The sequence below is a fragment of the Leopardus geoffroyi genome, chromosome C2, assembly GCF_018350155.1.
Source record: "Leopardus geoffroyi isolate Oge1 chromosome C2, O.geoffroyi_Oge1_pat1.0, whole genome shotgun sequence".
NCBI lineage: Eukaryota > Metazoa > Chordata > Mammalia > Carnivora > Felidae > Leopardus > Leopardus geoffroyi.
The window spans coordinates 105303027-105320671 of NC_059333.1; the positions used below are offsets into that span (position 1 = coordinate 105303027).

Genomic DNA, 17645 nt, shown 5'->3' on the forward strand with positions numbered 1-17645 from the left:
GCTGTGCGTCTGCTACACGCAAGGGCAGACAGTGGATTCAACTCACTGTCCTTTCTTTTGAAACTGGACACGTTTCAATACTGTTCTCCTATAAAGAGTCTTTAAAGAAGCAATTTTTCTTTTTTTCCAAATGCTTTATTTATTTTTGAGAGAGACAGAGTGTGAGCAGGGGAGGGGCAGAGAGAGAGGGAGACACAGAATCTGAAGCAGGCTCCAGGCTCTGAGCTGTCAGCATAGAGCCTGATGTGGGGCTGGAACCCACGAACCGTGAGATCATGACCTGACCCAAGTCGGATGCTTAACTGACTGAGCCACTCAGGTGCCCCTAAAGAAGTAATTTTCCAAGCATTCCCTGTTAGTCCCAGTCTGTGCGTAAGCTTAGAAAAGACGAAGGAGCCTCCTAGGCAGCAAGGGATCATAAGGAGACCGTCTAAGCCAGGTTTAGGAAGCCAGCACTGAATTGCTCTGGCATTATTACTATCACAGGGAGAAATGTAAAGAGCAACTCATCTGGTCGTTGATATTAGTATCTTTTTTTATTCCATTGGGTAGGGATGCTTTGTATAAATTGCTCAGATGACTCATATCAAGTGATTCTTTGAAAATGACACAGAATCCAGAAAGAGAAAATCTACTGATTTAACACAGGCACCGTCATTGTTATATGTATGCACTGCCACCTATTGGTACCTTCTGTAATTACTGCAGGTCCAGGAAGGAAAGGCAGCCTTCCCCTCAGCAGGCTGGCTCTGTTCCCCGCCTGCCTTAAAAAGCCAGCCCCTGGGGCGCCTGGGTGGCGCAGTCGGTTAAGCGGCCGACTTCAGCCAGGTCACGATCTCGCGGTCCGGGAGTTCGAGCCCCGCGTCGGGCTCTGGGCTGATGGCTCAGAGCCTGGAGCCTGTTTCCAATTCTGTGTCTCCCTCTCTCTCTGCCCCTCTCCCGTTCATGCTCTGTCTCTCTGTCCCAAAAATAAATAAACGTTGAAAAAAAAAAAATTAAAAAAAAAACAAAAAAACAAAAACCCAGGCCCTTGCTGGAGGCAGAAGGCACAGGTTCTGCTATGATCAGTGCAGGGAGCTTGGAGCCGGTCAGACTTAGGTTCTGAATCCTCACTTCTTTCCCCTTACTTAACTTCTGTGAACCTCAGTTTCCTCATCAGTAAAATGGGGTGAATAATTCAGTGATTTGTAAGAAAAATGAAAACAGCTCAGAGTGAGGCACAGGGCAGGTCCTCTGTACATATTCATTAGCCTCCTTTTCCACTTTCTGAAAGCCCGGACAAAAGAATACAGAATTTTAAAGGTGATGCAACTTGGTAAAGGGACCTCTAAAGTCACTTACTCGAATACCTTGCCTGACCTTGAATACCTCTGAAAGAGTGTCCTCAAGTTGTCTTTAACTGTTAGGCAGCTTGGACTTTTACTGAGCTGGAATTTATCTCCTTTTAATTTTCTTCCTTTGGAATTTTTTTGTCCCTGGAGAAATCTAGTATGTTCACATTACCCTTCGATCCCATATAAATTAAGTTTTAAAATTAATTATCTGTAGTTTGTCAACCACCCCTCCAATCAACCCATTTCTAACATAAACCTCCAGATATATGGATTGGAAAATAGTGGGAAGTAAAACTGCAAATGAAAAAAACACATTAAAAGCATATTTTAAAATAAAAAAGACATTTTAAATGAAACCTAATTTGAATCTAGGATTATGTTGCATTTTCTATTTACTGGATAGCTAAAGTCTTGAAAAGAAGTGTCTGTCACTGGAGACCCAAATTATAAAAATATAATATAACCCACGATACCATTACCAAATAAGGTTTAAAATATCCAGGGATATATATTTTCATTCTGAAAAAGGTCTGACTGTAAATTCTGTTGTCCTGCCCCCATTTGACCTGTGTGCTTAGGATCAACTCAAATTTAAATCAACCAAACCATAAAGCATATCTAACTCAGGAAAGTCAAAGGAAAAAAAAAAAGGGGGGGGGGGGAAGATTCTGACTACTAAGTCAGAATGAAATGAAAAAACACCTCAGGTAGAAATTCAGAAAATCGCCTTAGTACCACATTATCACCGTGGGAAACTGAACAGAGCTTCTTATGGGGTGAGACTTATAATTCCTTATAGCGGTAATCACCAAGAATGTTACTCTCAGGAAAAGGAAATTATATGACATATCAGCTAATGGTTCAGAGGGGATTTTAGTAAAGACATCTTAAAATGGACTCAGGTTTCAAGAAGGATTTGTTTGCCTTTAGCCTTTAAGCAGGTTTTAAGATGAAGGCGGCTTCGGGGAAACTCCATCACTGATCTCAAGCAGCAGCCTGGCTGGGGGTGAGTGGGGCCCCTGGCGCTCTCAAAGGCCTCTGTGTCACAGTGTCAAGAAATGATAACCCCTGTTCTGGGCCCCTTCCCCCCCCCCCCCCCCCCGCCCCAGGAAGCATGGCTGCTCTAGGCTCATCCCTGCAAGCCAGAGTCCCTGGCCTCTGTCCCTCACCCTGCAGTGCATCTGGCCTCACTTACAACCAGACTACCCAGTCTTGCAAAATCCAAGCTGCCAGGGAGCGAATTTGCTTGCTTGGATCTCTCAGGCACAGTCAGAGGTGAAAACAAAACAAGATCATCATCATTTAATTAGCGATATAATTTAAGGTATCCAGTTCAAGGTTGCTTGATGTTTCGAGTGGCATTTACTAGAGCGTTGCATGCAAAAGGCTGCTTGACATCTGCCTTGCCTGTCGATAGGAGATCTGAAAGGTCTGTGTCCTGGTTTTCCTGGAAAACTCTTCTCCTTATGCACCATGAGCCAGGGAAAAAACCACACTGCAGCCCAGTTACTGACAGGGAGCCCTGGGATCTGGAAAGAGGGTGTTCTGGATGGAGAATGCTCAGAATATGAAGACACAAAGACGAAATGTGTCTTCTGGGCATCTCCGTGTGAGTGGAAGTGGCTTTCTTAGCGACAGTGCCTACTGGCCAGTATCAGGAAGGCATACAGGCGACAGGATGTTCAGCACCAACGTCTCCTTGGCTTTTAGGGTGAGGAAGACTGTTTCTTGTAAAACATTTGTGCTGACTTCCAACTACCATTGCTGGGGATATTCTTAAAATATGCACAACAATGACAGGATGGCAGAGGTGAAAAGTTTTTAACTACTAAGAGCACGTAGCCAAGTGATAATATAATCTGGTATAAAGAGAATACTTTTTTTCAAAATACAAGGACAAGACCAGTTTATTCCCTGAGAGAAACGATGTGATTGATGATCCTAAAGTCTGCCGTGACTTGAAGTTGTGTGGTAGCCACTGTGAATCTGGCCTTGGTCCTGGGCCTTGGTTTGAGGTGACTGGGTCTGGGCTGTTCTGAGGCTAGTTGTGAATCCCAGAATTACTTGCTGTTTCTGATTTTAAAGTTTCTTTCTTTATTTTGAGACAGAGAGAAAGTGCAAGTCAGGGAGGGGCAGAGAGAGAGGGAGAGAGAGAGAATCCCAACCAGGCTCAGCACTGTCAGTGCAGAGCCGGACACGGGGCTTGAACCCACAAACCATGAGATCATGACCTGAGCTGAAGTCAGACGCTTAAGTGATTGAGCCACTTGGGTGCCCCAGTGTTTCTGAAATAGCAACCTCCCAGCACCAGCTTAGATCAGCAGTGTCTACACAGAAGTATTTAAGATTCTTTGGTTTTTACCCCCTACATCATCCCTTAGTTAACTTCACTTGAACTGTTGCAATGAATTGGAGTTTAAAATGATGTTTCCTTATACTCTTTTTGGGCCTGTGCAACCACCTGTGGGTAACAGGCAAGGTAACAGTTACTCAGAGACATCAAGTAAGTTCCCCACACCTTGACCACCTGATTTATTAAAATGGTCCCAATTCTTCCCCTCTCTGCACCTGCCGCCTCTGTAATGTGACTTTGCAGCTTCTCCTGTCAAAAGATGAGGTCTATTTCCCCACCCCTGGGCTGGCCTCCTGTTGTGTCTTGCCAGCAGGATGCATAGGAAGTGCCAGTGTTCCAGTTCCAAGTCTTCCCTTCAGGGCACCCTGCCACTGCCCTCAGAACAAGTCCAGGCTGGCCTGCTGGCTAATGAGTGACTTCTTAGCACAGAGTTCAATCAGCAGTTGTCCCCACCTAAGCCCCATATGCAGTGCAAGAGAGAGTATAGCCAAGGGCAGTCAAAGGTACCTCACCAGGTACACCTGATGACTGCAGGTACATCTGAGCCCAGCTCTGATCAGCAGAACTGCTCAGCCAACTTACAGGCTCCTAAGCGGAAATCAATGTTTATCATTGTATGTCACTGATATGGTGTTTTTTTTTTTTTTTTTTTTTTTTTTTTTTTTTTTTTTTTGTTTAATTATATATAATCATTGTGGCAACAGATAACTGGTACAAGGTCACAAAGCAAGAGACAACAGGCCAAACCTCTGGTTTTTGAATCCAGGGCCCTTTTCCCCATACTACACTTAACCTCAGCTTTGGATTTATTAGATCTTGTCTGTATGTCTGGCAATTTAAAGGATTTAAAGGACTTCTACCTCCTGCAGTTGCATATAATTCTAAGCCAATTGTTTGGTTTTCCTCACGAAGCAGAGAGAGGAGGAACTTCCCATATGCTTGTGGATTTCAAACACACCTTGCTCATCTTCTGTCCACAACCAGAGATGCCGTGAGAGCCACTGGCCCTGCCCTATCATTTGTTGCTCAATATCTCCAATTAGTTTGTTACTGGGCCATTAAAATATGTTATTTCCATTTATTTTAATGGATCTTTGATGCATTATTCAAAGGCTTTATACATAATGAATAATCACTCATATTTTTATAATATATCTTTTTCTATTTCATGAAACTTTTAAAAGGGAAGGAATAGATAATGTGGGTTGTAATTACCCAAAGGTAGCTGTAAACACATTTCATTTTTTCTAAGGATTTATCATAAAGAAAGGATGTGGGAACAACTGAGGTTTCAGTAAGCTCCAGATGTCCTCAAGGTGTGACGGTGTCTCTACAGAATGTGCTGAGATGGGTTAAAATGAGGTGCTGCTAGTCCTTAATAAAAGACTTTTCCCATCCCCAAACCCTGACCCCTTCCTCTTCTGCTGCCCAATATTTGTTATTGTGAAAACACTATTCTAAAATGCTATTTTTTCTTTTACCTTAGTAGGATTGTGTTCATTTCTTTTGCTAAGTGGTGTGTAATGCATGGGATGATAACTTATTGGACTTTTAAAAAAGATTGATATTTACACAACAGGTGTGAATAGTGCTGGTCCAACATATACCATCACACTCACACAAAAGTACTGTAAATGACTTTTATATTAGAAAAGGGAGATTTAACTGTTCATTCATTCATTCATCTATTTCAGGTGATAACATCTCCACGAACCCCATGGCACAAATAGGCTAGTGCTTTCGCCAGGGCATACAGTTTCTAGTTTTCTATAGTCCCCACTACTCCCTATTGCCTTTTATCCGGGCTACTTCAATCATTTGTTTCCTGCTGACCCCTGAAGGCATTTTATAGTTAAGGGCCCCTATATTAAGTGGATGCATAGTTAGTAGCTGAGCCATGAACAAAAACCTGGTCTTTTAACAGGTACCAAGTGCTTGGATCATTAAATCATAATGTATAAACAGAAATGTGGCATATATAGAGCATCGGAAAAGAACTCAAAAAACACTCAGTAGACACTCCCTATCTTAGATATGAGAAAAGAATACTTTTACTACCTGGACATTCATTACTACATAAGGTGTTAACCAAGAAGGGTGACCGAGCAGGAACTACAGAAGAAAGGACGTCTGGGTGAAGCAGGGGTGGGGGAAATAAATGCAGGAGAGATGGGAAAGCCTACCTTCCAGCAGGCATGTGTCCTGAGAAGTAAGCGGTAGTTTCAAACTATGTGCCAAACAGAGTACTGGGGAGAAGAGAGGACATCATGTCTCTTTATGTCCCATCCTGACCCCATATCTTCTAGGACTCAGGCATTTGGCAGCTCCAAAGGTGACTGGAGTGTAAATGGGCCGCTCTGGGTTTTTTTCTTTCTCCTAATCCTGTACATAATCTCTTTTTCTGCTCCCTTTTCTAAGGCTAGATCTGGACCTTCCATCTGTACATGTCCACATGATGGCTGGTAAGCATCCAACACCACATGGCCACAGAGTCTTATTAACTGATAGAAAGGAGAACTAGCTGTCCCCCGCTTTTCTTTGGTGAAGCGTCACAGCCCCTGTATCCTAACCCAAGTCTCTTGAGAGCTATAAATACTTGCATTCCCCAGACAGCCGTTGGTTCTAATTTCACATCAGTGTCCTCCAGTTTCTTCACTAATGACCACTTAGATGTAATTCAATTTGGAGTTATAGGATCTTCATGTTGGAAAAATGCATTTCACCAGAAATATTTTCAACCATGAACCGAAGACCAGAATGAGGCTTCTTCTGATACTAGAATAATGATGGAATGAAACAGTCATCTCTCTTAGGTGCCAAATGTGGTCTACTTACATTTTAATCAAAGCCAAATGATTTCTAAGCAATTTACACTCTGAAATAAGAAGGGTTAACATTTTTGGATCATCTACTATGTGCTAAGGCACTTCATATATATTACCTCTACTCCTCAGATACACATAAAGTAAGCATTATGACCCTCATTTTGTACATGAGAAAACTAAGGCTCAGAGATTAAGCTACACAAGGTCACAGAGCTGGTATTTTACTCTGTGAGAGTCTGTTTTCAGAAGCCAGGGCACTAAGAAGGATAGAGTAAGTTCATGAATGGAAGAAAAAAAAGATGAAAAAAGAAGGCAAAACAAGAACAAAACAAAAAACTGGAAACAATTCCAGTATCTAACAAGAAGAGATTAAGTATATTACAGTAAAATATATGATGGCCATTATGCAGCCAGTAAAAATATAATGACAGAAAAACAGTTATGAACATGGGCAAATGTTCCTGATATATTGTGAAGAAAAATCAGGCTACAAAACAGTACATATAGTATGATTTCAATTTTGTAAACAAAAATGTGAAGATATATTATGCATAGAATAAATGGCAGGAAATATACCTAGATATTTTTTGGTGGAAGGAATTCAGTTGACATCGAATTGTTCTCTTTTGAGCTCCTTTGAGTTGTCATGTGTGGGCATTCAGCAGGAATTAAAAAGGGAAAAAGAGAGAGAATGGATGAGCTGATTAGCGCTTGTGTGTTGGAGAAAAGGTGAGTAGGATTAAATGTTTGACAGCTGGAAGAGGATGGTTGTGTGTCTGACTCAAATGGAGGCTACGCACAGAGCATGACTCACATATGAGTCAGGCCGGGCTTTTGTTCTTGGCAGGGGGCTGGGGGCGGGAGATCCTCTTGAAGGGCAGCAAGAAACATTTTCTTATAAGTGAACGTTTCTGGAGATGGACTCTTTGATTCAACCGTTCACATCCCTTCCCTGCCCAGTCTGGGCCCCCTTCTTCCCCCCTTGAATCTGCAGTAGATTACAGACTCGGAAGTAATTGATATACATTTAAATGTCTGTCTTTTTACAGCCAGACTGTTTAATTACTCCTCTCGGCCCAGACGGGGTTTAAACTTGCATCCATCTGACCTGCTGATGAATTTCAGCTGCTTGCTGCTTCCTGAGTTGGGTGATCATGTTCCTGTGTCTGGGGTAAAGACATGGCAGTTGGAGAGTCATGCCTGTGCATGTGTTTGAGGAGTATGACTGGATTTGGAGTCACTCTCCACAGCAAATTCTTTTACGCTCTTCAATACTGAATCACTGCTTTCACCACTTTTTATATCATGTTTAAAAACAGTTGGGGCTACTATTTATTTAGGCTTGGTTGTAGAGTAAGCTTTATCTCGAAGACATTCTCTTTCATGATTTCATGTGGGGTCACTCAAATTATATGCAGTCATTTAAAAGAATGCAGTAGATCTGCTGAATTTCATTGATTCCATGAAGCACGGTTGTTCATATTTTGGCGTCTTTAAAGTCAGCTGTCTCACGATCTCAGCCACCCAGGCGGCTCGTGGCATGACTGTTTCACTGAGCTGTAGCCCCCTCAGCCAACAAATCAGTTAAGGACCACTAATGAAGATGTGGGCTCTGGCAGTTCAGATATTCGTGCCTTCTGATAAGAACAGGAAAGCTCCAGCATCAAAACCTGCAGATGAAGGGCCAGTGGCTTGAAAGGTGATGCACAGCATCTCCCGAGGGCACAGAGGGTGATGTTGTGGGGAAAAGCAAAGACGGACAACTCTGAGGGAAAGTGGTTAAGTGAACAATTGGATTCTGAAAGTGGACTATCTTAACCAATGTATTTTACACATTTTCTTTTTTTGTTGTATGTACAAGACATAAGTGATAAAAGTGGATATCCAAATAAGTTTAGAAGGCTTCTTTCAATAACTAAAATAATAATTCTAAGTGTTAAGGAGGCATGCATCACCATTCAGTTGACAGTGGTTTTTCAAAATATCTTCCATGGGTTTTTAATACACGTAATAATCCGAACGAGAACAATCTGAAGGAGGGGCACCTGGGTGGCTCAGTCAGTTAAGCGTCTGACTCTTGATTTTGGCTCAGGTCATGATCTCAGGTTCATGAGTTTGAGCCCTGCATCAGGCTCAGCACTGACAGCACGGAGCCTGCTTGGGATTCTCTCTCTCTGCTCCTCCCTCAGGCGTGTGCACCCTCTGTCTTTTCAGAGACATGAAAAAAAATTTAAAGAACATTCTGAAGGGCACAGAAATTTTTTTTTTTAAGACTGGACAACAGGACTGTGTTAAACCTCTAGATGACACAGCTCACTTGTGGTCAGTGGGAGTTTTCTTGTGGCAGCGAATTTTCTGTAAACTCTCAAAGGAGTCTGGTCTTCATGTGAACTGCGTGTATCCAGACACATGTGTGCAAGCACCGTCCAAAGGGAGCGTAAACCGCAGTAATAAAGTAATAAAGTCATGATAACTTGTCAAAGATGATGCGCCAATGAAAAATCATTCCTAGAAGCTCTTTTAATTAAACATTTAGCTGTCCACTGGAGCCATTTTTAAATATAAAATGCAGCCCTGTGGACTTTTCCTCCCTGCCTCCCACCCTTTCGCAATAGCTCCGACAATTGAATTCTCATTGGTGATAATAAAAAAATTCATAAGGCAGGGTACAGCTGGTTCTGCCTCTAGCAAGATGTCAAATTTCGCTTGCACAAAATTAATTGCACCTAATTAAACTGGGGTCATCGGCATTATTGTAAAGTGAAGCTATTTATTAGACAAAGAAAATTTCACAAATACCAATTTGCTTTTCTTTCGGGTCTGTGAAAGAGAAGAATTGCTTACATAATTAAATTTGTTTTGCCATTTTAATCTTATTACTCCTCAAAAGACCCACTTCACATCTTGCTTCACTTTTAAAATTGGGTGATATTTTAGAAAAGTAGAGGTAATCCTTGAAGGAGGGCATAAAAAAATGGTAGGTTTTCTGTATGCAATAGTTTGTAAACTACCGTTTACTGTGACGTGTATCTTGGAATTACTTACGTGAAGGGTTTCCTAAGCAAATTATTAGTTCACATGTACGAGATTGAGATGAAGTTGAAAAGATATGCTACATGTTATAAATAGGTTGTGACCATATGCACCTATTCAAGAAAGATGCCAGTGAAAGCAAATTCCACTGTGTTGAAGTAGGACAACCTCACCCATGCTGGGTATATATGACTACACTGCTTATTTCTTCCAGGAAATAGTACAAAAATTATTACTGTTAGAGACAAAGGGATGATTCACTTTCCTGGGAAAATGATGCTTGTTCAATTTGGGATTCCATGGCAGATTATATATACAGATTCTCAGTTCCTCATATTCAAAGCTCCTGTGAGTCAATTTCTTTCAAGCCTCTCTGGATCACTGTTATCTGTCTAGCTGATACAACCCCCTGGGCTATGGTGTCCCCCTTCCCGGCCCCTATCCCCACACTAAACACAAAAGAAGGTGGTAGGTATCTGTTACTGGTCTTGTCTTAGTCGTTCACCAATAAACCTACAAGATCAGGAAAGAAATGAGTTGGGGATATTGGAATGGTTGAGATGAGTAAACAGTAATCATTATTCAAACCAGCTGCTCAAAAGCTCTCTGGGGAATTTCTGTTTTTCATAATATTTACAATGTTCGGAGAGAAGCGTATAGCCTATTTTGGCTACACCTTCCCATCGTACACTTGATGAAAAAGACTACATTAAGCTGTATTTCTATTTATATGTATGCAAAAAAAAACCTATCTTGGGGTAGGGTAAGAGGTAAGAGAGAGGTTTATTTTGTGGTTACTCTGAGAAAAGGAGAATGGAGGCCGCACATGTTTTCTCTACAATGTCAGATCAGGTTGTATGTCTGAAAAATGAAAGGTTTCCTAGAGGTCCATTACTAATGACCACTCTGTCTTCTGTTCTCATAGCAGCCAGGCCAGTTTGCATTCCTTTAATAATGCTGAGCTATATAAACTCAGAATCCAAAATATAATGATGATTCAAGATTAATGTGGTCAATGAAAAATATTTTATAGCGAAGTATAATACTAGTAGTAAGAGAAAAGGAATATTTTTTTCAAGAACATGACTACACTGAATATTTCTTAGAAACCTATTTCAAAAATATAGTTGGTAATTCACTTTCCTCATTTCCCTATAAGCCTTTGTAAAGCTTTCGCTGAAACATTTTCAAATAGGAAAAAACAAAACGTTGAAAAAAAAAAATTTTAACAGGGGCGCCTGGGTGGCGCAGTCGGTTAGGCGTCCGACTTCAGCCAGGTCACGATCTCGCGGTCCGTGAGTTCGAGCCCCGCGTCAGGCTCTGGGCTGATGGCTCAGAGCCTGGAGCCTGTTTCCGATTCTGTGTCTCCCTCTCTCTCTGCCCCTCGCCCATTCATGCTCTGTCTCTCTCTGTCCCAAAAATAAATAAACGTTGAAAAAAACAAAAACAAATAGGAAAAAACAACAAAGGTCATAAAGTCTCAGTTTGAAAAGGTTGATTATGTGTGGATTTTGACGAAAGAAAAAAATGGCATTTCCTATATTTGCTACATTTTGGTATAAGTCAAATTTAATAATTTGAGTTATGAAGCAATATAAAAAATTCCTTTGCTGCAGTATTAGGCATGAAATGTCTTTATGGAATTATTGGAAGCCTAGCCTACATTTAACAGCTTGTCATTCTTTTAAAAAGTGCTCTGGGAGACAGCACCAATTAGAAAAATTCAGTGGGGCTGAAATGCAAAAGACAATCGAGAAGGACTTACACTTGCAGGAGCAGCTCAAACATGCCTTCCCAGAAGACCCTTCTGTTACTTCATGATTTTCCACACAACGTGCATGAAGTTAATTCTTACAGGTAAATGCATGTTCTTTAAAATACATAAACAGAATTCTATTATTTTGCCAAAGGTCCCAAAACTGGGGTGGGTCTCGTCTTAAAAGTAGGCTCAGCGCTTCAGAACGTATTGCTTTTGGCCAATTAATTTTAAGCCCTTGGCCTCATTTAAAATGGAGCCCTGAGCTCTTTGGAATCACCCAGTCGAAAAGATTTACCTGGTTCTGATTAGCTAATAATTCAACACATGTACTCTGGTGCATTTTGGAGCACTGTATTAGTGGGCTTGAAAGTTCTAACATCCTTCAAGTCCTTTTGTAAGTAAGAGGTGAGGTATTTCTAGCTCAATGAAAAATTTCAGGGATTGTAATAGGTTAGAAAAACAGGGATGGGGAAGGTGGGTTATACAACTGCAACTGAACATTTCCTGAGGCTTTTCTCTTACATTACTACTGACAAGGAGGGGATGATAGTCTTTGCAGATTTCCAATTTACAGGGAAAAAGTGATATTTCTTAGAAACATTAAGTCTCATCATTAGCCATCGTCTTAAAGGGTATCCAAAAAGTCATTGTGTTCTCACAGAGTATGATCTCATTCCAGAATGTGGAGATGAAAACATCTGAAAAAAAAAAACCCAGGATATAAATAATATTCCTTATGGTAAGTCAACAAGTGTAGCTTGTTATGAGTGACTGTGAAGTACATATATGTTTAGATAGCTGTGTCTCCCACGGGGGTAGATGACTCAGTGATTTTTCCAAGCTTGCTCTGCCTGAAGAGTTTCAGGTGGGCTTTGGGGACATGTAGGGAGTGATGGAGAGAGGCAGTGAAATGGAGGCTTGGTGAGGGGCACTGGAGCTAGGACATGCAGAGTGGCACTGAAGGGAAATGAAGAGGGGAGGCATTTTCTGGGCAGGGGTATCCCAGACCCTCTTCTTCGGTTATCCAGAACCAAAGGAAGATGGCTTTGTTTTACACACGGGATTTCTGCACAGGATTTTATTTGAGAAGATACTTCAGCCATTAGAAATAATGAAAACCTGCATGATACTTCTAGTTCAACATGGCATTTTGAACATGGGCATTTGTCAACTTGTTCTTCTGAAATCCTAGTAAGATAATATTAAGAGAAGAAAGAAGGTACAAACCTCCTCAGACAAAGAAAGTGGAAAAGGAGATAATAGCACACAAGAGAGTTTGAAAAAATGTTGGAAGATAAAATGAGGATGGGTGAGAGGTACTTGAGTTAACATTTCAATTTGCTGGGTGCTTGCACAGATGGCTGGTAGAGGCAGCCCATGGATTTATTTGCACTGCAGAGTCCAGACACGCTCAGGTCCACCTGAAGGTAGGGGAGCGGGGTAGGACTACACACAAAGAAAAACTGAACAAACTGCAAGGACTATCAGACCCTCTGTTGGCCCCATCTACCTGTGGCCTGGCAGAATAAGAAAGTTTACTGTCTTGCGAGGTTGAATCAGAGGAGCTCTGCAACATGGCACACTCAGACACAGCTAACATGTCATATGGAGCACCCTTCACTGACATCAAGGGAATTAAGTAACATTCTACATGTTGAACCTTAAACCATCCCCCTGCTAGAGTCTTAAAATACTGGCAGCCAGGCTCAAAGCTCCTCAGGACAAAGTTGGAGAGTTCTCTGTGGCAACTTACAGACCATACTTTTATGTAGATGCCCCCTAATGAAATAGTTGCATTTTTATTTGAACATTCGAAGGGGAAGTTCACCATTCTTTAATTCAACAAATATTCAGTAACTATATATTAGGCACTATTTAGGCAAGAGTTATAGTGGTAAACAAAGCAGACAAAGACCTGCTCTCTTGGAGCCTATATAGACAAAGAATGGATTAAAATACATACACATATATACATACACACAATATATACCTATGTGTATATTATATATATTATATCAGGTAGTGATAAGGATCACAAAGAAAAACAAATCAGAGAAAGAGGATAAGCAAGGTAAGAGGAGAGGAAACTGTCAGGGGAAGGTCTCTCTGAGGAAACAATATATGTCACCAAGCCCAACCAGAGAGCTTGCCCACAGCATTTAGCATTTTACACTGAATTGTTGATGGAGAGAAATCAAAACAAAATATAAACTCAGAAAAAATCATGGACAATGTAGAAAACAGAAGAAAACATCTTAAACAATTTACCTAAAATTAATATCTACAGTAAAATGAGGAAGTATCATTTCAAAAATTTTTGAAAAGTTAAACAAAATGGACAAAATCTTAGAAAAATACAACCCATCAGAACTGACTCAAGAAGAAGTAAGAAGCGTGTACAATCTTAAAATCCTCCAAAAAAGGAAGCAGTTAAAGCAAATACACAAAGTAAATAGCAGGCCCAGATGGTTATACAGGTGACAAACAGCATATTATGCAGACTTTTCTTAGACACTGCAAGAAGGAACAGTAGCCAACCTATTTTTAAGCCAGCACAGTCCTGATACAGAAGTGAGGAAAAAAAAATACTATAAGAGAAGAACACAGCAGACCCATGGCACTCAAGAATATAAATGTAATAATCCTAAATGAAACATTATACAAAAAATTCAATACTATCTGAAAAAAACCCAACAAATTTTGCTTTATACTAGGTATGCAAGGATTGTTCAATATTTTAAACTATACATGTAATTGATTAATATATTAACAGAGTAAATCATTTAATGACCTCAAGAGATGCAGAAAAAGCATGTGATAAAGTTAGATACCTATTCATGAAAAAAATTCTTTGTAAATTATGAATATAAGGAAACATAATTAACTCATAAAGAGAAACATTAAAGAAAACCTAAAACTTACATCACCCTAAGTGAGGAAACATTAGAAGTGTTCCATTTAATATGAGAAATGAGGTAAAGATTCTAACTACTACCATTTTTTTTAATGATTATTTTTGAGAGAGAGAGAAAGAGAGAGAGACACAGTGCGAGCATGGGAGGGGCAGAGAGAGAGGGAGACAGAATCTGAAACACGCTCCAGGCTCCGAGCTGTCAGCACAGAGCCTGGTGTGGGGCTCGAACTGTGAGATCATGACCTGAGATAAAGTTGGATGCTTAACTGACTGAGCCAACCAGGTGCCCCTAACTACCACCATTTTTGATTCTCAATATATTAAGGTCCTAACCCATACAATAAAAGAAAAAAAAAAACAGGAATGAGCAATGGAAAGCAATAAATGATAAACGAAGCTGCTCCTTTTGGATGATATTGTTTAAAAATCCAAAAGAAGGGGCGCCTGGGTGGCGCAGTCGGTTAAGCGTCCGACTTCAGCCAGGTCACGATCTCGCGGTCCGTGAGTTCGAGCCCCGCGTCGGGCTCTGGGCTGATGGCTCAGAGCCTGGAGCCTGTTTCCGATTCTGTGTCTCCCTCTCTCTCTGCCCCTCCCCCATTCATGCTCTGTCTCTCTCTGTCCCAAAAATAAAAATAAACGTTGAAAAAAAAATTAAAAAAAAAATCCAAAAGAATCTACAGATAACTTTATGATAAGTAACGGGAGGGCAGAAAAGTAATAGAAACAATATAATGAAGTGGATGGATATAAGATTAGTATACAAAGTAAGCTGCATTTCTGCTCAGCAGCAAAACAATGAGAACTCATTATAAAAGAGAATTTAAAATATCAGAATGTCAAATATCTAGAAATAAATACTACGAAAGATGTATAACATCTCTACATGAAAAATTACAAAACCTTATCAAGAAATATTCAATAAGATCTAAATAAAGGAGAGAAAGGCCATGTTCATGGGTAGGGAGATTTAATATTCTAAAAATGCATTCTCGCCTGACTTGATCTATAGATTCAATGCAATTCTAGTCAAAATTCCAAGAGAGTATTTTGTTGAACTTGATTAGAGGATTTAAATTTATATGGAAGAATAAAAAGCAAGAAGAGTTAGCATATTTCTGAAGAAGAAGAGGAAAGAGACTTGCCTGTCCAGATATTAGGACTTATTTTGAGGTTACAATAATTAAGACTTTATGATATTGGTGCAGGGATAGAAACACTAATGAAACAGAATGTATTCCCATTAATGTATAGTATATACAGAAGTGGTCTGTCGTCTCAGTGAGTAAAAGAAAGATTTTTTTAATAAACAGGATGGAAAAAAATGGTCATGTAAATGGAAAGCGATGAAATTAGACATCTCCATAACCATATAAACTCCTGATTGATTACAGACTTTAAAAAAATCAACACTCTCAACTCTTGGAAGGAAATCTAGGTTAATGTCTTTTGAACCTTGGGGTAGATTTTTAATACAAGACACAGAAAACATGGACTATAAAAGTCTGATAAGAAAGAACTCTGGTCATTAAAGACACAATGAGGAAGCAAAAAGACAGGCCACAACCTGGGAAAAGATATTTGTAATACATACAATATATTAAGGATTAGTATCATGACTATAAAATGCTGATAAAATCAGTTTTATTTTTATTTTTAAAAATTTTTTTTAACGTTTATTTATTTTTGAGACAGAGAGAGACAGAGCATGAACGGGGGAGGGTCAGAGAGAGAGGGAGACACAGAATCTGAAACAGGCTCCAGGCTCTGAGCGGTCAGCACAGAGCCCGATGTGGGGCTCGAACTCACGGACCGCGAGATCATGACCTGAGCCGAAGTCGGACGCTTAACCGACTGAGCCACCCAGGCGTCCCATAAAATCAGTTTTAAAAAGCATAATGAATCCAACAGAAATTGGACATAAGACCCAAACAGACATTTCACAGAAGGGGAAACCCAGACGGCTAATAAACACAATGAAATAACATTTAATACCAATTCAATTAACAAAAATGTAAAAGAGATTGACAATATGGTGTTAGAAAGACTGTGGATCCATAGGATATCTGAAACATTGCTGGTCACAGTGTAACCACTTTGCAACCACTTTGGAGGACACCTTTGGCATTATCTTCTAGATATGAACATTCACGTGTTTTCCTAGTAATTCTGTTCTTAGGTGGACACCAAAGAGAAACTCTTGCACATGGACAGCAGGAGACATGTACAAGAGTGTTTATAAGCAGCACTGTTTATAAGAGCAAAACCTTTGAGACAAACTCAATGCCTATAATCAGAAGAGTGGCTGAGTAAACTGTGATATATTCACACAGTGGAATATAATATAGCAGTCAAAACCATGGACTGGCAAAGGGAAAAATGGGGGCAATTTTCATTTCGAGACAAACACTAAAGTTTCTCAAGTAATCACAGTTTACTACATGGTTCAGTATAAATAATCTATGATCTTCATCATGTAAACAGTGAACTGTTATTTGACCCCAAATTATGAGACATTTATAAAGGGAGGATGGGGGAAATACACAGATTTGTCTGTGGGAGGGCTGTAAAGGACTTGAATCACAATTTTCTATAGCTGGCAGTTGGTAGATGGTTGTTTAAAAGACTAAGAAAATAAGCATTTTACTTAGAGGTATACAGGTAAATTACCAAAAGAAACAGTCAAAGAGCTAAAAGTTATTGTTTCTGGAGAGTAGGACAAGATAGAGACAGATGGGACAGGTGACAGTTACTTTTATTTTGTGTTGTTATTATACACCTTGTATTTATTGTTAATTTTATTTTCAAAGCCATATATGCGTGTGTGTGTGTGTGTGTGTGTGTGTGTGTGTGTGTATAACTTTGATTTTTAAAAACAAAAACCTTCCATTTGGGCCAGATGAATATGACTTTGCTGAGCAGAGAGATGGGGTTTCTAGAAGCAAACTCTTTGGTGCTTTGGGGAATATTAGAGAAAAGCTATAAAAGATCTATACATATGGTCAAATCTCCCCATTTTACAAAAATGAAGAAACGGAGGCATGGTAGAATGGAATTTGTTAAAGTCTCAAAATGAGAAACTGACCAGGACTAATCCTCAGGTCTGCAGGTCCCTAAGCCAGGGTTCCTGCCACATCCTTACTAGGAGGGGAAAGACGTGCTTTCCAGCAAAGGGAAGGCTTACCTTCCGGCTCTGGAATGACACGGAAGAAAAGTGAGGGAACTCTAAGAGATCTGATAGGCACCCGGCTGAGGCTTAGAGGCTGTGACTGTGACTCTCGTCTCCATGTCTGAACCCACAGCAGTGACTCCTACATGCGTGTATGTGGGAGTGTGTGTGTGCTTTCTGATTTTTGCTGATTCAGATGAGTCCCTAAGGATCAGACTGAAGTACAAGGCTTACTGAAAGCCAAATAGAATAGATTTAAGC

At 40.2% G+C, this 17645-nt stretch overlaps 1 protein-coding gene across 7 annotated transcripts in view; it reads right to left on the reverse strand.

Moving 5' to 3' along the window:
* The window catches only part of LOC123611318 (schwannomin-interacting protein 1), a 573615-nt gene that overhangs the window by 10314 nt on the left and 545656 nt on the right, over positions 1 to 17645 (reverse strand). The window lies entirely within an intron of this gene.